The 23,416-nt window shown below is 42.5% G+C and overlaps 1 protein-coding gene across 1 annotated transcript in view; it reads right to left on the minus strand.

Moving 5' to 3' along the window:
* ELAVL2 (ELAV like RNA binding protein 2) overlaps positions 1-23,416 on the minus strand; it is a 146,720-nt gene that overhangs the window by 122,886 nt on the left and 418 nt on the right. The window lies entirely within an intron of this gene.

The following is a 23,416-nucleotide window of genomic DNA, read 5'->3' on the forward strand; positions in this document are numbered from 1 at the left end:
CTGTAAGCCAGTGATAACAAGCCTCAAAAATCTGAATTTCAAGAGGTTAACAAAACACTTAAACTTTGAAGGATAAACATGTATGGGGGGGGGAGCAGGATTCTTTGCTTTGCCTCACATTCCCATTCTCCCACTCAATTGTCTTCCATGATCCTGCTGGGGGGGAGGGGGGGTGCCACTAGTTACGAAACACTGACCTAGGGCCTTACCTCCCCAAGTTTGTGCTTTTCATGAAGCTAAACAGGATTTATTTTAACACTGCCAGGTAGGTCTCCTTGGTTTTAATATTTTGTTCTGTTGGCCAATCTTGCACGGACATATTTTATAAGTCAACGAGAAACATGCTGCATATGTTTACACTTGGCATAGTCTTTCATCAGGTCTCTGGATATGAATCCTACTGAGCTGCCTACAATGATATCATTACAAGAGAGAATAAGGGCAAATCACTTAAGACAGGGATGATACAAATAGGTTACAACCGGTGCAGTGTGCTTACTGGTAAGCTGTTTTTGTAAAAATGTGCATCACCTCTGAAGTATCATCAGTCCAAAGTGGAGGGAAGTGATAACGCAGGTGCCATCACCAAAAGTAAATCTGGTTTAGAAAACTGACTGGAGCGTTTGGTTTTCCTATGTGGCTGTGTTCCCCTATTGGCAGGGGCACAATACTGTGTGTCCAAAGAGGAATCAGCAGACCAGGCTGAGCTAACTATGGAAGCCCACATCATTACCATTTGACAATGTTATACCCAACCTATTATACTACAGAATCACTAAGTGCTGGTAGTGTCACTGCCAAGAAAACTAGGAACGCAGCAAACTGATATCATGGAAGGATGGGGAGATTTAGGCCTGTTAAAGCCAGAAAGTTGTACCATTTAAAACTAAATTTGGTATAGAAACTGGATCAGTTAGATCACTGCAACCACAAGTGGGTGGACATTCACTCTTCAGGTCAGTTTCAAAGTACCAGATATGAAAACTTAGCTTAAGTCATTTTCTCCAATTCCACCACAGATTGCACCAGTTTCTAAACTAAACTAATTTAGTTAAAACCAATAGACTTTGTTTAAACAAGCGTTTGGAAGACATTAATGTGCCTCTGGAAGAGCCAGATGTTGACCACAGGCCAGCTTTTTGCCCGGAGTTCCTGCCTATCCTTGGGTTCTTGTCTATCCACTTTTCTTCTTAAACAAATATCGAGAAGGATGAAGAAGAGAACCTAAGAACCATTCAATCACTTCCCCCCACATCAACAGCTCTGCATAGGGTCACTGCAGATGCCGGCTTCACAGCAGATGCCAGGCAAACTTGCTATGTGTGGAGCTACCTGGTTTGAACACATGCACCAATTCTGTCTGTAGATTAGTATATGGCATCTGGGGTACACCAGCTGCACTGTCCCAATCTTCAACAAAACAGCCTTTCAGGACTCCCAATAAAGGTAACTGCCAGCACCTGCTTCCTCATGAGTTTCTTTATTCCCAGAATGTTCACAATATAAGAGCAGTTTTAGTGCCAACAGGACTGTAGGAACAATGAAGTTTTACAATGCAAAAATATGCAGCTAGTTTTACAAAGCTAAACTCAAAGTTGGTTGAGTTTGGTCAAATGAGTCAGTATTTTTCCTTTTCTTTTTGTGAATACAGACTAACATGGCTGCTACTCTGAAACCTGTCAGTATTTTTCTGGTTCCTTGACTTGGATTACCTTTATTCCATGCAGTCAGAAAGGGATTTTAACTAGTTTTTCCTCAATGAGATTGCCTCTAGTGTATGGCCTACCTGACCTTAAGGGGGAAAAAAAAAAAGCAGCTAATAGCTTTGTGCTACAGGGGAATCTACTCCACAATTTGTACCAACCACACCCCTTGCCCTGCAGAGACCACCCAGGTTGAGAGGGCAAAGGAATGCCCATTCACGTCTTCTGAGATTGTATCAAGCCATCTGGTCTTTCCTTGATGGACTACAACTTTCCATAAAGGAGTTCGGTAAAGGGTAAGGATGGGGGAAGAACAGGAAAAGGTCAGAGGAGGATCTGTTGCAAGGAAGTCACGTGCCCAGTCTTTTAAGTTACCCTTCTGTAAAGGGGGCAAGTTTAACTAGGCTGGCACTCTTTGCTAACAAAAATACGGGTAGCTCTGCCCATCAGATGGACACCAGATATTCTGCACCCATCACAGCTCCCTCTCCTCTAACCAAAGCCTCATTAGTTTAAAAACCCCACCCATGACTGAGAATCCAACACACATAGTGGTATACATGTTACACAGGTAGTAGTGGTCTTTGCAGTAATACAGATGACCGTATATAACCAAAGTCTCCCCTTTCTGCAAGAAGCCTTCCTCCCCATCTGGACTGTGCATTGCAGTGTTGAGTACTTTCTTGGATCAGACTTTTGGACGCCATGGCAAAAAGTTGCACCTGTTGTCACATCAACTAAACAGTAAGATGCCATATAAAGAGCCATGCCACATGCCTCCTGAATGACCTTAGCCAAATCATTTAAACTGTTCCTCAGTTCTTCCCTTCTTCCTACTCCCTCCCCTGATCAAAACAAAAACAAAAAACACACCAGTACAACGGGACCTACTACTTTTAATTCACAGCATTGTGAGCATAAATTCATTATTTGCGATGCATCCATTTGCTATAATGGAATAGAGCATTAACTAGAAGTGTAGATTGGCTGGCAAGTCTTGTCTAAAGTCTTTCTGCTCAAGACAGCCTTTCCCTCACACCCAGGTGGTTATGATGCCCTTCTGCTATGCATGTAGTCTTCCACAATGCAAGTACAGGTACTTTTCAGAACTAAATAGGAAGCTTCTGCCCCACCCCCTTTTGTTTTTGGGCCACTGAAGTAGTGGAGGGCCCCTGAAACTTGCAATCTGGACTACATTCTGCCAGCACAGAACACATCAGAAGGAAGCGTTACAGGTACACACACAAGGCAAAGGAGACTGATTGCCATAACGGAAATAGTGATTTACTTTAGGAACTGAACTAAGCCACAGAAGGGGAAGCATTTTCACTATGGAAAATTACAAAGGGGTATCTTCTGCATAGGGCAGCCAACTGCCCACTCTCCTTAGCAAGGAGAAAGGCACTTTACTAGAAAGCTGAGAGAGATTGTTTTTGTGTCCAAGGCTTTAAAGAGCCCGTGCAAGACCAGGTTTAGGCTTCAAGAACAGACAGGGGGCACTCTAACTGAAGTCTCAGCAGCCATCAGAAACCCGATAACAAGATGGGTCCCAATGGGGGATGGGGGGAAAAAAATGAACCCTTAATGCCCCCTCCAAGCAGATGCCCGACCCGTGTGAGTCTTAAACTTAAGGAAAGCCGCTTTCTCGAGGCACTTGGCAAAATGAAGACGAACTCAACGTGCAACACTAGAGAAACATTCCACAGGTGTGGTAGTATACTCTGATAGTTATACGCTTGACTTGAGCATGGAATAGGGTACCCTGTCCAAAAGCGCACTCCACACAAACATTATGCAGAGATTCCCTTTCACAAAATAAAGGAGAAAAGTGTCCTATGAACAGGGCAGCAGCTCAGAGGACCCTAACTAGTGAATGTAGTAGTAATGTAGCCATTAGGATGCCAAGAAGCCACAGTGATGGATGCCATATTTAAAAAATCTATAAGCAGGATCAGAACTGCCTTGTCCCAACTTGATTTACTTTGGAATCAGAGGGTGAGGGGAAGGCAGCAGCAAGCCCTAGGGAGCCTCGGGGCGGGGGGCTGAAGTAATATGCCTGGTGGGCACTTTGCATGGTAACAGACACTTAAATATCTGCAAGTGACTACTCCTGCTTGTTGGGAGTATAATCTGAGTGCAGAAGGAAAATGCAAGTCTCTGCCTTGTGTACACCATCTGATCTACCTAGATCAGAAAAACAAAAAAAAACCACCCAAACACCACACCTTTGAAGCCTTGTCGTCCCCTACACCCAAATGACCTTGATCTCTCAATTGCTTTAGTTCTCTGTGCACTGCATAAAGTAGGCGCACACCTTAAATTTGGGTGCCTTTAAACCCACAGCAAGACCAACTTGCAGGCACTCTGGTAGATAATTTGTATCTTATCTGACCTTAGTGCGACTCTGCTTAGAGTACCAGATTATACAGTATGTTCTTGACAACTATTAACTGGAAATTCAAGTGGTAGGTAACCTATCAAAATATCCACCTTCGTTGCTTTCATACAAATTCCAGGCAGCCAGCTTTTGTCTGCTAGAATCTTGCAATATGATGAGCCTTTACATACAAGAGGAGATTTCTACGAGATGAACCATGGTAATTCTGAGATCATGTTTACTAAGACCACTAATTACATCTTTCAAGCCAGTGTGGTGCTACAAGAATTACAGAAGCCACTGGATTCCTGGATTTTCTGCATAATCTTACACAGAAGTAGGAACAGCAGAAGGCATGTAACAGGTTCTCTGGTCTGGGCAAGTGTCTCCGTTGCCACTATTCCATGAACTGGTACAGCATTTGGCTGTTGTGCCTGAAAACAGATCTATTTACTTGTCAAATGTCCTGGTTATGTGCTAAAACATCTGAATTCCCTGGTCTGCTTTGCCAGTCCACTATGTGGTTGTATTGCAACTTTGATGCATACCGTACAGAACAGGTTCTTCTGTCAGTGTCAATAGGACCCACACCACAAAAGGAAAGAGTGGCCCAGTCGCTTTTACAAACAAAGTCTGCCATAACCGGGACGTATCTCTTTGATGTTGAAGGTATTGATATCATCAGGCCCTTTAATACACGGCAGTTCTAACCAGTTGTTGCTGTGTCTTCTGTACAAAGAGGTCTCAAATGCGGTGATACTCCAAATAGGACCACCATCCTTTCATGATTGTTTATGTTAGGATGATCTATCTGGTTCTAAGATTTTCAGACCATCCTATGATCTGTCTCATCTACCACTAAAATGATCTGAACACTTCATTTTTGATTGGTCACAACAGCAAGCTGGAGGGTAGGGGGGGGAAGAAAAAAAATTCAGTGGGCAGAAACTCCAGAGACATCTGAAAGTATCTGTACAGGCAGCCCTCGTTACCAAGAGGCTCAGGAGGGAATGGATTGTGAGTTCTGAAGAAAGCAGAATTCTCCATATGGCTTTTGTCAGCTTCTGTTTTCATTCTGAAGATATGAACTCTTCACCTGCACCCACATATGAATTATTCTTTGACAGCTATGGACAAAGTCTTTATGATAAAGTCATGCACCTGAAGTACATGTATTGCTCACTGCCCATGTGTCCACTTGGACCTTGTTTATGATTGGTGCCTGGATCAGAAGATCCTCTTAAAAAAAGCCACCACAGATATGGACCCCTTTGCTGAAGAACAGCAAATAGCAGCCCACAGACCTCATGAAACACAAAATGTTAAGGATAGGTACTGGAAATGGTGCTGATCATAAGTGAAGTGAAGAAAACTGTTGTAATTCTCCATATCTGTCCATCCCACCTCAATGTCTGTCAGAGGGGGAAGCCCTCTTGGGCCACTGCCCAATATGGAATTTCAGCTTTTGCAGTCCTTCTAATCCAGAACTGCACAGCTCCCTCCTGATCTCCTTGGCATCAGAGCCAGGAGACAACATTTGCATAGACCTTGGGGGCATAAGGAAGTGGTTATAGCTTTCTTTACATTGACGTTTTATTTACTTTAACTAAGCACACATTTAGATACTGGGGATAAGATAAACAGAGACCTATATATTCCATTTACAGGTGAGTCGCATCATACGCACATTTAATTTACGCAAATTCAACTATACACACTCGGCAATGAAAAACCAAGATATCTGTAAATAGTGTGGGATATTTCACCCACCATTCCATACAGCAAGCGTATGCTCCGGAGTGAGCATGAGATGGGAAGACATGAATCTGCTGTTTCCCTCAGTCAGTCTCAGTTCTTGCATGCCTCTCAGTGTGAGCATCTCGCCGTGCCAAGTGTGATTCTAGTGTTTAAAGATATGCATCTTTCACACATGACCCCTAAACGCAAGCCAACTACTTCATCTGGTGCCCAACCGAAGAAACAATCTGTTCCAAGGCTGGAGGAAAAACTGGCTGTGTTGGACTTATGAGATGGTATGTCTGTCTCCAACATGGCGCGTAAATATGGCAGCAATGAATCTAGCATCCACGGAATCAAGATTCAAGAAAGAAATTTGTCAAGCTGTGGCATCAAGTGCTCCAATCAAGTGCTAACGTGACGAGCTAGATGCGTGATAAGACTTTAGTGAAGACTGAAAAAGCATTAAACTTATGGCTGGAAGACATGAACTGTAAACATGTGCCTATCAATGGCAACACGTTGCAAGAAAAGGCTCTTAGCCCTTACGCGATGTTCAAGCCTCCTACCGAAGAGGGAGAGCCTTCTGATGAGAAGGAATTCAAAGCCAGCCAAGGTTGGCTTAACAGTTTTAGGAACCGCTTCAACCTCAAAAACTTGAAGCCTATTGGTGAAGCTGCATCTGCCAATGAAGAAAACCTACCCCGAACAATTAAAGAAAATCATAGAAGAAAAGGGCTCTCTTCCGGAACAAGTTTTTAATGTTGACGAGACTGGGCTCATATGGGGGGAAAAAAATGCCCAGCCACACTAACATTTTGAAATCAGAAAGACAAGTCCCTGGCTTCAAAGCAGCTAAAGACTGTGTTGTTTTGTGGCAATGTGGATAGGCATTTAATAAAGCCGGACTTGCTCTACAGGGCTGCAGAGACAAGAACAAAAGTCTCCTGCCTGTGTTCTGGCAATCAAATAAAAAGGCTTGGGTGACAGCAGCATTATTTCTGGATTGGTTCCACAAGTTTTTCATTACGGAAGTCAAGCGGTACCTCAAAGAGGAAGGACTTGACTTTAAAGTGTTGTTGATTGTAGACAATGCTCCTAGCCACCCTGCGGCATTCCGGTTTGTGCATAACGACGCTGAAGTAGCCTCTCCCCCACCCCACCTCCATCCTCTCAACCAAGGCGCGATTCGCTGTTTCAAGGCCACGAAGCTTACATTCTCATGGATACGCAGCACTATGGATGCTGATCCCAATCTTAATGTGATGGAATGTTGGAAGTTCTTCAACATTGCCAATTGCATCACTTATATTAAGCAGGCAATGGATGCAATCAAGCCTGAAACAGTCAATGCATGCTGGCGAAACCTATGGAAAGAGTGTGTGAATGATTTTAAAGGGTTTCCCAACCACTGACGAAAGTGAAACATTGTTCAAGTGGCCAAGCAAGTTGGTGGTGATGGCTTTATCGACATCCTTGAGGAAGACATTGAAGAACTAATTGAGAGCCATAGAGAAACACTGACTAACGAAGAGTTAGAGGAACTGATAAAATCGTCTACAGAAGACTAAGATGACTATGACGAACAGGAAGAGCCAGCAAGTTGGAATCTTCATAAATTTGCTGAAGTGTTCCAAGCAGCGAAACACTTGAATGATTTAATTTCAGAATACGATCCCTCTATGGAACAAAAGCCTTGAAATCACACGTAGTATTACAGACTATTTGAGACCGTATCAAGAAACGTCTCGAGCTGCTCAGACAACAGCAACAGTTGCCAATCACCATGTTTTTCAAGGTGAAACAACCAGCAGTAGATGAGCCTACGCAATGAACTTCTCAAGCTGAACCAGAGTCAACCACTTCGTCTACGACTCGCTCTGTCACCCAAGCTCTCCGGCACCTGTCTCCTGGATCGACATCAAGCCCTGATGACCCCCTGTAATTAAAAATACAGTACTGTAAAATTATATTTTGCATCTGCACTCTATTATATAGTGTACACATTATACATATTACTGTACAGGGTTGTAGACACAAAACCATGTACAGTATACTGTACTTTATGGGCGATTTAATGGATTTTCAAGGGTAATTTTGACTATACACGATTTTCGCCTTACGCACCGACTTTAGAACCTTACCCCCGCTAAAGATGTAACTCCACATAATTGTACTGGATAAGTGTCTCATGACCTTGTCTGTTACCTGTTTGATGAGAAGGAACCTGCAACCCAGTTGAGACTCCAATTCTGAGAGAGTGTACTGATATTATGCTGTTTGATGGCGAGACTTCCAAAGTCTCCTCCCTGGAATAGTTTTCCCCTTAGTAGTTCCATCTTGCTCTGCTGTGTTGGTACCATATTGCTCAGAGAACAGCCTCAGAAGGATTGCTTCACCTTGTAGTTTGACTTGGAACCTTGTATACAGCCTCATAGATGGTAGGATTTAGTTCAGTTCCCTCCAAGACTCCAGCCATCAGTTTTCCAAAGGTTTTCTTCAAGTATATTCTGAGGCTGCCAGGAACTGCTTTGTTTGAATGGCTGCTTTCCAGAAACACAGCCACTTCTATGCCTGGCTCACTGATCACAACCATGGCTGAGAAAAAAGCCATCTAGAAAGACATCTGGGACAAAAAGCAGCCAGGGTTATTTAAAGGCTTACTCACAGCCCACAAGACTTTCCCCATACTTGGTAGGAAGTTGGACAAAGTCTGCCCATGAAAGGATTAGTTAAGTGGAGTGAATGCAGCAGAAGGAACCATTTGCAAGGAAGTTGCCTCCTAGGTCCTCCTTTACATACATAAGAACAGCCATACTGGGTCAGACCAAAGGTCCATCCAGCCCAGTACCCTACCTTCTAACAGTGGCCAATGCCAGCTGCTTCAGAGGAAATCCATGAATCCACTTGACTGTATTGCGACTCTAATAAGATAGAAGTCCATCAGCGGTCCAATAAGCCATCCTTTGTCACACAATGCCTGGGTTTTGCTGGGCCTTCTTATGGCTGAGTATTCCTGAAGAAACAGGCTTCTCTACATTATTCTCCTATCCCGCCTACCCTGACAACTGGCACTCTTCCCAGGAGAAAGAATCCAAGCTCTTGTTTCAGTTTTGACTTTTTAAAAAATGAAATCCAAGGTGTTTTCAAGTGCTTGGGTTGCACTGATTCCAGCTGAATAAGACTCTGAAACAAGTATGTTGATAGGATTCCTGGATTGGGTCAAAGTTTGAAAGATTGCTCGTGATCTTGAGAGGGATGGGGATTTTCCTTTTGCCCTCTTCTTCTGGAAGCAGCAAGGTTCCCACCCTTTTCTATGGCTTTTACATTAACCATCCTCTATCCCTAATCAGCAAAGAATACAGATAGTGGAAATAGACCTGATGAATTCACTGAACAGCCAGGAGTGTTTACCTCCATGGAAAATGTACCTTCACTTCCCACAAGAGGTTGCTGCTTCTGCTTCTTCGGTGCCCCCATCAAGTCAGAGGCAAGCCCCTGATCCCTGTGCAGGGTATCAGACTCCCAAGAAGTCCCTAATGGAACTTTAAGTCAGCTTGATTAAGGAAGAGGGTGACCTAGAAGCAACCAGAGTATGTCAGACCCGGTAGATGGAGAAGATTCCCCCTAAAGGAGCATATGGTTAAGCCTCTTAATAGGGCAAAGAGACATGGGCTGCTGGTCAAGGGAATAGGGCTTGAGAGTTCCTTAGAGCTATGTCAATAGTCCACTGACCATTTGTTTCTCCCTCTGTTCTCCTTCCATGGCTCCTTCCATTGGGAGGTGGAGGGGACCTGCTGCAGCCAGTCATCATTAGTAAGCCCTACCAAATTCATGCCCATGAAAAACATATTGCAGACCATGAAATCTGGTCTTGTATGATTTTACCCTATACTGTACAGATTTCATGTGGGAGACCAGCGTTTCTTAAATTGGGGGTCCTGACCCAAAAGGGAGTTGCAGGGGGGTTGCAGTATTGTCACCCTTACTTCTGCACTGCTGCCTTCAGAACTGGGTGGACAGAGAGCAGCAACTGCTGGCCAGGCACCTAGCTCTGAAGGCAGCATCCCGCCAGCAGCAGCACACAAGTAAGGGTGGCAATACCATACCAAGCCATCCTTACTTCTGCGCAGCTGCTGGTGGCAGTTCTGCCTTCAGAGTGGCCTCCCAACCAGCAGCTGCTGCTCTCCAGAGGAAGGCAGCACCTTGCAGCAGCAGCAGAGAACTAAGGATAGCTATCCACAATCCCCCCTGCAATAGCCTTATGATGCCTCCCAACTCCTTTTTTGGGTCAGAACCCCCACAATTACAAAACTATGAAATTTCAGATTTAAATAGCTGAAATCATGAAATTTATGATTTTTTAAAATCCTATGACCTGTGAAATTGACCAAAATGGACTGTGAATTTGGTAGGGCCCTAATCATTAGCCTTTTTTGTCTTTGAGCACCTACACTCAGATTACCCCTTCCTCTACTCCACTTGCCACACACCTAGTTCAGTTTTCTCCTGGTTCATGGAAGAGCAGTACAATCCCTCCCTGGGCTAGGTCAAATTGTGGGGGGGGGGGGGTAATTCCCCAGTCACAGACATACCAAAGCTCACTATTTAGTGAAATAGGTAAATGCTCTTATTTTTCTTCACTGCTTGTTTGCCCGTACTGGGGATCAAGCAGGGACATGCCCATCTTGTGCTGCTGGAATGCCTCTGGAGGAGGAGAGAATCCAAAACTGAAGTCATACAGCACCACAAGACAGTTTAAAAATTTATATATAAGCACAGATCCAGCCATATTAAAGCATAATCGGAAGAGATATTTTACTGTTAGGCTGTATTTCAGTTTAGAAAAATTTAAATCCGAGAGTCAGAAAAAGCTTTGCAGTCGGCCTGCCCACCTCATTCGCAGGTCCAGAGGCAGAATAGAATCGTCAAGTTCTTCAGGAGCAGGGATGTACCCATAAACCAAAATCGACAAACTGAGTTCTGTATCAAAGCTGCAAACAGACTAAAGATTCACTGCAGGAGGAGGAGAGAAAAGTTTATATGGCCTCAAAAAGCGTCAAAAAAACAAAGCAGGGACATGGCTATCACACAAAACAATCTCTTAGATCACCCATGTTGAATCACTATATCAGATATTTTCATTTGTTTGTTGGATTAAGTATTGCAGTTTCCTGCGAGCATAGTAGTGGTCAGAAACTCCAGTATGTATTCCCCAATTCCCTTTTTAATAAGCCCTTTTATAAGTCAATGTATAACTTCATTTCATAAGAGGATTTTTTTTTTTTTTTAAAAGAAAAGGAGTTCAATCCACAGAAACACCATGCATGACAGACTAAAATATCTATCATCTTTCCCTGCATTTAAATGCAGAGTTACTAGCATTTTAAGCCACAGTTCTTTACAAATAAATAAATAAATAAATGAAAAATCAAATTTCTTCTGGAAAAGAGGAGAGTTGGACAATATCTTCATCACACAAGCCCTGCCTTTCTTATTTGTATCATTACTCTGGACAGTGTTCAGAAGTTCAGCACCATTGCTAGCTTTTTTAATCTAATGCACAGACAAGTTTATTGAAATTAATTTCCTATGCTGTTGTGCATTCAGACTTAGATCATGGGCTGAGATTAAGCCAATTAATAAAGGTATATAACAAGCGTCAGAATGACGTTTACAGGGGACACCTTGAAGCCAGAACTGAAATACAAACATCATCTAAGGCCATGTCTACATCCAGCAGTTGTTGCAGTTTAACTGAAGGTATGATTTTTGGGGTGGGGAGGGAGATCAGCATAGTTAAACTGGTGCAAGCCACTGCATAGTCACACTTTAGTTTCAACCTATTCCTTGTCAATTTAAAATTAACCTGAAATAAGTCTAGTTTTCACTGAAGTAAGTGTCCACAGCTTTTTGCACCAGTTTAACTAAAAAGATAAAAAAAAACCTTAAAAGTCACTCCTTTAAACCAGTGCAACTTTTCAGGTAGAAAAGCTCACACTATAGGGGAAAAGGAGATTTACATACGGGCTGCCAACCCTATTAGCCAAGTCAGAGGTTTACTAACTGGTCACTAGTTTTTGGTGCTAACATCTCACTAAATTTAGGTACATAATGATTTTGGCTAAACGGATTATGTACCAAAGGGTACAAAAAGATTTATATTTTTGCTTTTACTTAAACACTGAAATTGCAATTAATTTAAAAAAAAAAGTCAGAAAATGGGAAAGGTTCCTATAGCAACATTAACTCATTTTTGGTTTGTTTTCCTTGAATATGATGCTTAATGCATTTGTTTGTTCTGTTCAATTTATACCACAGATACACAAGTGCAATAGGGCCTAGTTAACATTGTTTTAGGACTGTAAACATTCCTGTTTCTCAGCTTCAATTTCTAAAATGTGCAACCTTGACATTGCGTTACAGTTCTGTGCATTTAATTTGTTTATAGAGTCAGAGGCAGTTGCCCATGCTGAATGTTAGCATCTAAATATTCACAAAGACGAATGAGGTGAGGAGATGGTAGTTCACATTGCTGCCATTGCATAGTTCTCTACAGCACCTGGACACAACAAACAGCACCTCTGTTCCCTTTGAAACAGCCGTATCTTTAAAACGGATTTCATTTTTAAGTGAAAGCTTAGAACATGTGGATTGTGGGGGGAGGGGAGGGGCAAGGTGGCAACCCCCACAAGAGATGCAGAATACACTTTTATTCCCATTATTTTCTTGTTCCTGTTAAGGAAACGTTTTTGGTGGGGGAGAGAGGACGACTATCTATACTGCTTCTTCTACACAAACGGACCTAGGAGCAGCCACAATCCTCTGAATTTTAGGCTGGGCAGAAAGCCTGAAGCTTTATTACAAAGGAGACTTCAATATCTTTGATCTTCAGTAGAGCTACTGAGCAAACTCAAACAATTTCAGACGCTTAACAGCTTTATTAACTGACCAATTCCCCTCTTGCCCACCAAGATCTTACCTTAGAGTAAATCGATGGCCAAATACTATTTACATGCCAAATTTCACAATTTAGCCATTTGAGCTGTACGTACAATATGCCCCTCACCTTACATAGTTCAAAAATAAAGTCAGTGAAGGGATGTATGCCTCAAAGTTGACTCTTTGGCCAGATCAGGTATGCAATATTTCACCCAAAAGTTTGGTTCTGGTTTTTTAGCTATCTAAGGATATGAGCAAGTGAGGGGGTGGGGCGGAGGGGGAAAGAAGAGAAAGAATTTAAACTGGTTTAGAATCCAAACCGCAAGTGATTGCCACACACTCAGTTACCATATATATGTGATACAAGGAACAATATATGGTTTTTCTAGCAGTTATGAGCATGCAAGAGTCCTCCATTTAGGGGACAGAATGGAAAATATAAACCAGCTTGCAGAATATGCTGGCTAAAGGGACATCCACCTTAAAAAAAAAAAATATATTGTTTTGAAGATTTTTTTAGCCTATTAATACTACTACAAACCAAGGGTACATCTTCACTACTCGCCGGATTGGCAGGCAGGCAATCAATCCAGCGGAGCTCGATTTATCGTGTCTAGTCTAGACGCAATAAATCGACCTGAGTGCTCTCCCATCGACTCCTGTACTCCAGCGCCGCGAGAGGCGCGGGAAAAGTTGACAGGGGAGTAGCAGCTGTCAACTCACCGTGATGGAGACACCATGGTAAATCGATCTAAGTCAGTCAACTTCAGCTATGTTATTCACGTAGCTGAAGTTGCTTAACTTAGATAGATTCCCTCCCAGGGTAGACCAGGGCTATGAATCTTATTCTAAATTGTTGTTTGATAGCAAGTGCAGGTAGTTAACTCAAACTGTTAATTTTAAGACATTGAAAATCCTTGATAAAAAAATGTAAGCAATAATGTTTGCTGCTTACCTTTAACTAGTTATGTTTGCTGATTCAAGATTGGAGATGAAAGGTAGATCTAAAAAAAGCAAGTAAATCCCAAGATCTTGCTCTGCCTTGAAACTGGACTGGTGCATATGAAATTTAATGCTAATGAATGAACAGAAAGAGGTCACAACATTAGTTTTGGGGCATTTCAAGAGAGCACACAAAATGGATTACACTGAAATGAGAGAAATCCTGCTACAGAACAAGGCATGAATCTACTGAAAATACCCGTTACTATACAAGACGCTGCTATATTACTAGTTGCTATGTATACACAGATGTACTGCAACCATTCAGGAGACTAATTATTTCCTACCAATTCTCTCTCTCTAGCCAAAAGGAATGTCAGAATTTCAGCCTCTTCTCCTGCCACCCACTCTATCACATTCTCCTTGAACAAGAGCAGAGCTCCAAGACGGCATGACTTCTTCATCACCACCCTTGCAACAGTTGCTTTTCTGCCACTAGGTCAGATGGAGCGCTGTCCCATTGAGCTTAATTATTTTTGCAGTCAGACTTATTCGCATCCAACCAATTCCACAAGCCATTCAAAGCTCTTTAACATTCAGTTCGTTCTTCAAAGTGAAGGTGTAATACAGCGATAGCAGCTACAGTACCCCCAAAGAGTAGCACACAATTGAACATGGCCTGCAGCAGCACTTCAGGGACAGTGCCTGCAAGTCCGTAAACAGTCCAATAGCCAAAGTAGAGTACAAAGGGCCATTTTCACAAATGCCCTTAAACAACAAGGACACACACAGCTGAAAATTACCTCAATGCACCACCTAAATTTTGACCTTGGAAACCCTGCATTTCCTCCTACTCCTCCATGGTATTAAGTTAAAAACAAAAACCTAGAACAGTTGGGGCAGGGCTCAAAAACTGCTACCAGGGGTCTCTGTTCTTCAGAATTTCAGCATACATTTAAAACAAAAAACCTCTAGCTGTTATTGTTGTGAAGACAGACTCAGAAAGGTGAGCCAAATGCAATGGATGCAGAAAGTCTGCAGAAAGCCCAGAACCATAGCTGAGAGTTGTGAATGGTCCCATTCGTCTCAGTGGGAAATTAGCTAGATACATAGTGATCACAATTTTGTGTGTCAGCAATTTCTTTATGCAACGAAGAAGAGGGTCCTAGATCTGCACAATTTGCTGACTGATGTAATTTTGATGCCACCAGTGAGCAGTGTACAAGAGATACAATTACTTCACCCCCAAATCAAGGAGGTGGCAAGCCCAGGAGACTAGCCAAGCCATGGGACATGTTTGTGCCTCTCCGAGTCTATTTTAAGCATATGCACAACCTACTGTGAGTAGCACCTCATTCTAGAAGCCATAAGTTGAGCTTGTTTTGTGTAGTCTGGAAGAATACCACCACATTCCCCCCCATTCCACACCAATCTGGCCCCCAAACTAGATATGGAGATTGATGATTACTGAAGAGTTCTGCTTTCACGTGATACTTCTCAGAGATGAGCAACAAAGAAATTCAAAGATGCAGATTCTAAGGTCAGCTGCTAACCTTAAGTACATTATGGAAAAGCCATTTTAGACATGGCTCACTGCTCTTAACTATAGTTTGAGGCACTAAACACAATACATTGCGTATATTCACGTTTCTCGCGTATATTTTTTTTAAAAGATAACCAGCAGAGACTATTCACAGGAGGCAGAGGATGCTATTTGCAAGTGTTATCTTCACTTCACTAGCCAAAGCAACAAGGCAGTGTTCTCCTTTTCCTCTCCCCTGCAAAATACCTTGCAGTAAGTATTGTGTACTGTATTTAACTGAAGTTTCCCACTTTTTTTTTTAAAAAAGGTGAAGCTTCATCTAATATTTGCAGTACTATTAAACTAGCCCTACTACCTACATCTCTCCCCATAAAACAGTTTAACTTAAATATTCCAGCAGACAGGCAAAAGCAATTTTATTCCACACACAAAAAAGTCCACTGTGAAAACGTGGTTAGTCAAGGAAAACGGTTTGGGCTAAAACAAAACAAAAAAAAAAACACAAAAAATCTACATTGAATAATTCTGAAGGAAAGCAGATAACATCGTGGCAATTAAGGCCTGAAGTACTAAGATGTAATAGGCCAGGATGGCTTGAACAGCCTTTCCTAATTCTGCTTGAAATGCTTTTCAAGCATTCAGTTTTAAACTCTCCCAATTTTTTATTGTGTATTAAATATTCAGGATACTGTCCCACACACATTTCAGATTAATCATTGGATATTCAGTAACTGTGTAATATATAGAGGTAATAAAAGCCTATTTAACATGATACTAAAGAAAAAAAGGTGGGGGGGGGTGGGAGAGGAGCACTAATCTGCACTGACCAAAAATGTGGCGGTAATTCAGAAACTCAAGGCAGCCATTTGGAAGACTACAGCAATTTTATTGGTTTCCAAAATACAGATGTTTTTACAGAAAAGCAAGACATGTCGGCATTTATTATATACACATATATGACCCAGGACTCGGAAGAAGTTTAAAAAAACCTGGCAGGCTGTTTTAATTAAATGCTGATTAAAACTGTGCTAGCTTATAGGATAGACTATTTTTATATCTGTAAAGTGGTGTTGGTCGGTCAAGATACTTCCTTCCCCCAAATCCAGAGAAGGCCCTAATGGTTTTTATTGCCTTTTCTTTTCAGCCAAGCAATATAAAGCTAGAAGAGTAAGAAGCACTTCTTAATCCTGAAGAAGCAGAGAAGTTCTTAGAAAAGCCCTCCGCTTGTAGACACCCAGAACTGGCACTAGGCATAAAGAGACTAAGCAATTGCTTAAGGGCCTGAGCAGCTCAAGGGGCCCCCTATTCACTTATGTGTTGTGGGGGCGAAGGGGGGCAAAAATATTCCTGCTTAGCACTGCCTCTACTGACACCTGACATTTACAAACCTTCTGCTGGGTAGCAGCAGCAGTATTGCTAGAGCAAGTTACATCCCTTCAGACACCAGCAACACTGAATCCAGTGAGAGAAAATTAAATCTCCATTCTGTTTTAGAGATGACTTGCAAAGAAAAGCATTGGGGTGTATGGTTATTTTGTTGGTGTTCCTGCCTGAATTATAAAGGCGATGAGATTTTGAATTATTAATATCATTAAACACACACACTAGATATTCAGGTCTGCCTACAGTGTTTCCTGAAAGATTACAGAACATGGGAGAGCTAGTAGTATCCCACATGATAATTGAACCAGTGAAACCTTAGACTCTGTCCAAGACTACTCTCCCATCTTTGATCCAGAACTGGTACAGCTGCAACAGTGGAATCACTCATTCAGAGCAGGTGCAGGCAGCAGACCTATTATGTCAGAAGGAGGAGGGAGAAGAGTTAAGGAAGTTTATGGCTCCCTCAGAACCCCACACAATTCAATTCATGGCAACTACAGTTACAGACAAGATCCAAAAATATAATACCAGTACAATTTAAGTAAAAACTCCTAAAATAGTTCCAAGAGAAGTGGCATATATGGAACATGGGTTCTATCAGCATTCATTTGGAATGTCCTATCTCAAATGCACACAAGACAGACCTAGATATTGTAACACTACCCACCTCTCTGTATTGTTTACTTGTGCTGCTAGAACTCTAGACACTAATGACGCTCATCCCAAGCGATACATCTGATTGCAAGTGTTCTCATTCTGCATGGAACTACTAATACCTTTAGGTTTTTAAAAAGTTTCTAAGAGCCGTTTTTGGCATTTCTACTACAAGCAATTTAGAGTTGCTTTTTATAAGGAAGTAGTATGAAGCATATCCAGTCTCTATTGAACATTTAAAAATTGACAGTCTCATCAGGACCATCTCTAAGAATGTATTTTCTTTGAAAGAGTGGGCTGGATAAGGCAAGGCAAGATACCAAGTGTTTTCACACGGAAGTGGTAAAGGAGAATAGGCAGCTGTTTTCTAGCTACAGCCTCTGCCAAGGTTCTACTGTAAAACCTAGGTGCAGTGGCAACACATTAGACACCAGGATTCCCTGCAAGTTGACAACAATGCCTACTGGGCTACAAGTGCCGCTTGTTCTTCATACTGGCAGTTTTCCTGAGCCTCTACACTGACAAGCAAAACCCACTTCTGCACAATATTTTGCCATCAGATACTACATTTTAAATGAAAAACTGCAAAACCAAATACACTTATTTCAAATTCTGTTGCAAGACTATACTCCAGTACAGTTATCTAAACACTAAAAGCCAATTCTTCTCAGGTAAATTCAGCAGTGTAAATTCAACACTAATCCATTCAAATCCATTAAGTTGTCTAGATATATACAGATAACAGATCAGAAAGGAGGGAATTTGATTTCCTGCTTAGGAATTGGGGATAAGGGTGTCAAAAAACCCACATATTGTTTGGTAGTCACTTCGGATGATATTGCAATTTGTTCAAATAAATTTGAGCCATCAGGAAAAGAAAGCATTGTGTTTTAAGACAACTGTTTCTCAAAGATTTGAGTGCTGAGCACTCAAGATTTTAACCTCTGCTAATGAACTCATTAGAACAAAATAAATATTCCTGATGATGGGATGCATCTTTAGATGCAAATTAAATTCATTCATCAATTGTGTTTTGTTTTGCAGGGATAAATGGTGGCAAACAGCGGCAAGAGATCAAAAGCCATTAGCCTGAAAGACAGTAAGATTTTTGTCATGAGCAGCATTGTCTTTCAGCACTGCAGAGATCAATAAGAAGCTTACTATTACAAATGTAATTTTTTTCACCCCCTTCAACTCTACCTCTGAAAGAATCTAGAGCATTGTAGAATAGCTATGCTGATTTTGGGAAAGGAGCACAGAAAAGAAGGGGTAAGTAGAAGAGCACCGTCTTTGGATTCTGCTAGACTAAAAAGAGCGGTTCCTTTGCTTCCCCCAAGAGATCTATCTATTAAAATATCAATTAAGCTAACTCAGTGGAGGGGAAGGGACTTTTACACCTTAGTCTAGACAAGTCCTTACTGAGCCAGGAACAAGGTTATGATAGGAAATATTTTAAATGCCTCCATTTTTTTTTTTGTAACTAGTCACCCACAAGGTACGCAAATTCATGCGCAAGAAACTTAAGCCTCCCGCATATGTACAAGTCTCTTCCCTTACTCATGACACCATTTTATACAATTAAAAAAAAATGGTGGTGACTAAATGCCAAAAGATCTCACAGAGCAAGAGGGACTCGCTTTAACTCTGCATAACAGAATAAAACAGCATTAACAATAAACTAACATGATTAGACCAGTAATGTGGAAATATTTATGCAAATGCTAACTAGCATGTTCAAGACTTCAGTTACTCTGAAGACTAAAGCAATTAAAGTCTTTACGGTGCACAGAAAAAGGACCAACCATTTTGCTGGAACAGAACACACTGGAATTGAGAAGACTATCACTGTGAAGGGAAATGTCAGTTCAAGTATAGCTAAAAAAAGACTTCTGAAAGGGAAAATAAAGCCTCAGTACTGTATGTCAAATGTTAACGTTAGAACGACTGAGTTCCCTTACAGTTTCAAGGTTATTTGCAATTAATCCAGCTTCCATTACTCCCAATGCAACGTACAGCCAAAAAGACAGTTAATCTGAAACACCTATGTTGTGTAGGTCAGATAAACCTCACATCCCTTTTCAGTTACACACTAAATCAGCAGTAGGTCTCTTCTTCCAGTCTACGAGAAAACAAGCTGCAGAAAAGGTTCGGGATCTGCTTGAAGTCAGTCACCCCAAACACACTTTATCTCCAAAAGGTCTAGAAAAAGAGTTAAATGTTGTCTATGGGGTTTATCTCTTTGATTTGCAACAAAGGAGAACATACAATGCCAAATTGAAGCTGTAGTTCAAGTTCTCAACACAATGCCACTGTCACCCCCTTTCCCCCCCCAATTTTAGATAGTCAGAGTTGATTACTAATGGTTTTCTTTGCATCCTGCCATTTTTGCCAGCCCAACGCAAAGGAAGAGGAAAAAAAATATCAAGACATAGCTATTTTTAAAGTAGTAATTTAGCATTAGGGAACAGGAGCCTCTAAACCATAACAGCACACCAAAACAAGTGCATTATTCACTGAATACAACAAAAAAATTATTCTCATCTAGTCTAAAACCAGTCATTGAACAAAATTAAATTCACAACCAGTTACTGAACCATATAAGGAAACTCTTCTGTGGTCAAATGAAATATTTCTTGCCCAAGTTCTGACTTTAAAGAGTGTTGCATTCTAGTCTTAAGGTGTTTGATCGTCAGAATCTTGAAACATTAAGCAAACAATTTCATTTACTTGTGCTTAAAAAAAATGGAATTTCATCTCCACTGATGCCAACACCACACAATTAGAATATTTCACTACAAAATTTCAAATGCAGGTTGTACTACATAAAACTGAGCCAGAATTCTAGGAGAGAGGAGAGATACTCTAAGATGTGGAAAGTCTTGATGTTACTAGGCATTTTATGCTCCTATCATCAATTATACTTTGTAAGCTAAAACAAAAGGGTAAGACCAGAATGAGAAAACATCCACGAAATTAAAGGAACAAATTTAAAAGCTGATTAGAGGAAATAGTTATGCATTGTGTAATAAGAGTAAACTCTGGACTCACTGCCACAAGGTATTCTTGAAGACAGAAGTTTAGTAATATTCAGAAAAGATTAGATATTTATATGAATAATGAGAACTCAAGCTACATGAAACAGGATAAAGTTTAAAGAGAGAAAGATGTGTGTTTCAGGAAGTAAACCACACATTGAAATCACAGGGGTTAGTGAAAAATTCCCTATAGGTAATTTATTCCATGGGCTGTCCATAGTGTTTTTTGCATCTTCTTCTGAAGTACTTGGTATTGGCCCACCATCAGACATTATATTGAATTATACTGAATCCCTGGTCTGATGCACTATGGCCATTCCTATTAGATACTTACCTTTACAGATTCAAAGCAGTGAACAAAGTTTTCTTTACAAATATTCCATTTTCAGTTTTTGCTTGGTGCCAAGCCACCAAATTCCTTGCCTTGCTGGGATTCATTTCTTTAAGGTAGAGGTGTGGGAGTAGTTGAAGGGTAATGAGTCAAAGTTTCAAGAAGATGTGCTAGTGAACTTGTGCCTCCACAGTTTTAAATCAGTTAATAGGCAACAGAAGATGAAAATCAGCTTATTTCCTGTTCAATTAAGATAACTGCATCCCAACAAAAGCCAGTTATATTTATCACCTTGCCTTGTTACACATCACCATCATTAGGTACTGTCTATTTGGACACACCAAGGTTTAGTGGTGCCAGCGGTCAGGAACAGCAGGGCTAAGGCACTTTCTTCCACAGGGTGGAGCGCTGCGATAAGCAAAGGAAGCCAGTGCCCCAACTTCCCACATATTCCTTTCCCCACCCAAAGCTAGCATCTGTACTTATGCACAGTTCACATTCACTTTAAATTGAAATGACAAGAACCCCTTGCATATTTTAAATGCTCACACAGCATTTCTGAAGCATGCGGACCATTCAAGATGCACAAGTTATTCCAGGGTTCTTCAAGGTAAAGGCAATGCAAACTGTGCACAAAAATAAATGCTGCCCCACAGTGCAAGTCATGATTCCTTGACCTGTATAAGCTGATCCAGGGAGAAGATAGACACATGGTTATGACCGAATGAAATCCAGGAAGAGTGAGGTCAGACCTGGGATGGGGGGGGGAGGTAAAAAGAGGTGCAGAGTGTGGAGAGAATGGACGGACAGGTGTGTAAGAATGAAAGGCCGTGTTGGGGGGGGAGGGGGAGGAGGAGAGAGAGAAAGAGTAATCCAAATAGAGGAATTTACTACAAAAAGAGTCCAAACAATGCTTCCTGTCACGGCAGCAAGTGCTGCTGCTAAGTTTAGCTGAGCTACAACAGATGCATGGACAGAGGAGAAAAATAAGGAAGAAGGGACAGGAGATTCCTGAGAGATTACAGGAAACAATAAAGAAAGGAGGAGAGAAAACAGAGCCAACCACGCAGTCAAAAGGAAGAAGAGATTGACAAAAGCTATTCAGTCACAAAAAGCACCTCCTCACTAAAAGATTTTGCTGATTCTTTTGATGCAAATATTAAGTACTGTATTACAGAGTGTAGGAACAATGACCAAATAATTTGACCAAGACCTGGAAAACTATATATTAGCAAAGAGAAGGATGCACTAAAGTTTTTACACATGTCCCTTGCCACAGAGTTCTGGGAGTGAAATCTTGACCCCTCTTTGTGATTTGAAGCCTCCAACACTTTCAGATCCTTCCCCTGCCAGGCTTGCATATGCCTATCTGAACTTTCTTCTTGGTCAAATGAGCATCCTGAACAATCTCCAATCCTGTCCCTGCTCTCCACCAATACAGTTCTATTTTTAAAAAGGAAGGGTTTTTTTTAAAAACTAGGTTAATCTAGAGCTTGTTAGAGCTACATTTCTCCAGTGTAGAAAAGGGAGCCAAAAGTCAGCTGTATCAATAGCCTTTCACCATCCACTCAAACATTACACTTCATCATGTAACTGATAGGTTTGAACTCTAAGCTAAATTGTGCAGAAATTTTAGCAAATGGGGAACTTCACACTTTTTCTGCAGGTTCACTTTTGCAGTGAGCACATGGGTCACACGGAGGAGCAACTCTTTGTCGACCCCAAACCAGGATATTTACTGTAGGCTACTGTTAATGTGCACTCTCTCCTGCCCCCTTTTGTGTTTGCTTGTCTATATGATCCCTGCCCCAACTCAGCAATCACAACGCTATCTACAGTTCGCAGCCCCTCGCCCCCTGCACTTAGGAAAAATGACTGCATGGACTTGCCAAAGGCTCGTTAGGAAAAATGGCAGCTCGCCTTGCAGAGAGATGGATGATCTGCAGCAAGAAAAGGGAACGACAGATCAGAGGAGATGGGATCTCACTCTGTGGGAAAGAGAAGTCCGTGCAAGAGGAAGAATCCCTCTCTTTTTAGGGGAGGTGAACGTGCACAGAAATCAGCAGAGGGGGCGCAGCGCCGGACGCTTTAGTGGCCAGGGCCCTGGGGAGAGTGGGCGACAGGCTGGCGGACGGTTTAGAAGGCAGCGCCCCGCGAATAAGGTGCATCTGGGCTGCACCTTGCCCAGCCCCTCTACACCACGCGCTCCCTCGCCGCAGCACGCGCCGTCGCGCGCGCCCGCCCCCTCCCCCCGTCGCTTGCCCGGGGACCCTGGCACGCGGCGCGGCGGCGGCGCTCAGAGGCCCCGCTCCCTACCACGCCCAGAGCCTGCCAGCCGCTCCCCGGCTCCCCGCCCCCCGCCTTCCCGTCGCGTGCGAGCCCGCACGAGGCGCGACTTCCTCCCAGAGCCCTTAACAGCGCCCAGCGGCGGCCGCGCCGCCGCGGCTCTTGCACCGCAGGCGGGGGCGGGGGCGGCGAGGTCCAGCGGCACTTTGCAAGCGCTCCCGCAGCGGGCACAGGCGTGAGCCGCCCCGCCCCGCCCCGCCCCGCCGGGAGCTGCGGGTGTAACGACTTGGCGGATCCTCGGCGGTGCATCCCCCGCCCCGGAAAAGCGGCGAACAAAAGGCAGCGGCAGCAGCGAGAGAAATAGCTGGACGCGGCAGCCCCCAGCCTCCCGGACACGCTGCAGTTACGGGAGACGAGACCACAAACGCTTTGGTAGCTACAGCGCCCCACCAGCAAACAGCGAGGGCTGGCTTCCAGGGCACG

Source organism: Dermochelys coriacea, chromosome 5, assembly GCF_009764565.3.
Source record: "Dermochelys coriacea isolate rDerCor1 chromosome 5, rDerCor1.pri.v4, whole genome shotgun sequence".
In the NCBI taxonomy this organism is placed as follows: domain Eukaryota; kingdom Metazoa; phylum Chordata; order Testudines; family Dermochelyidae; genus Dermochelys; species Dermochelys coriacea.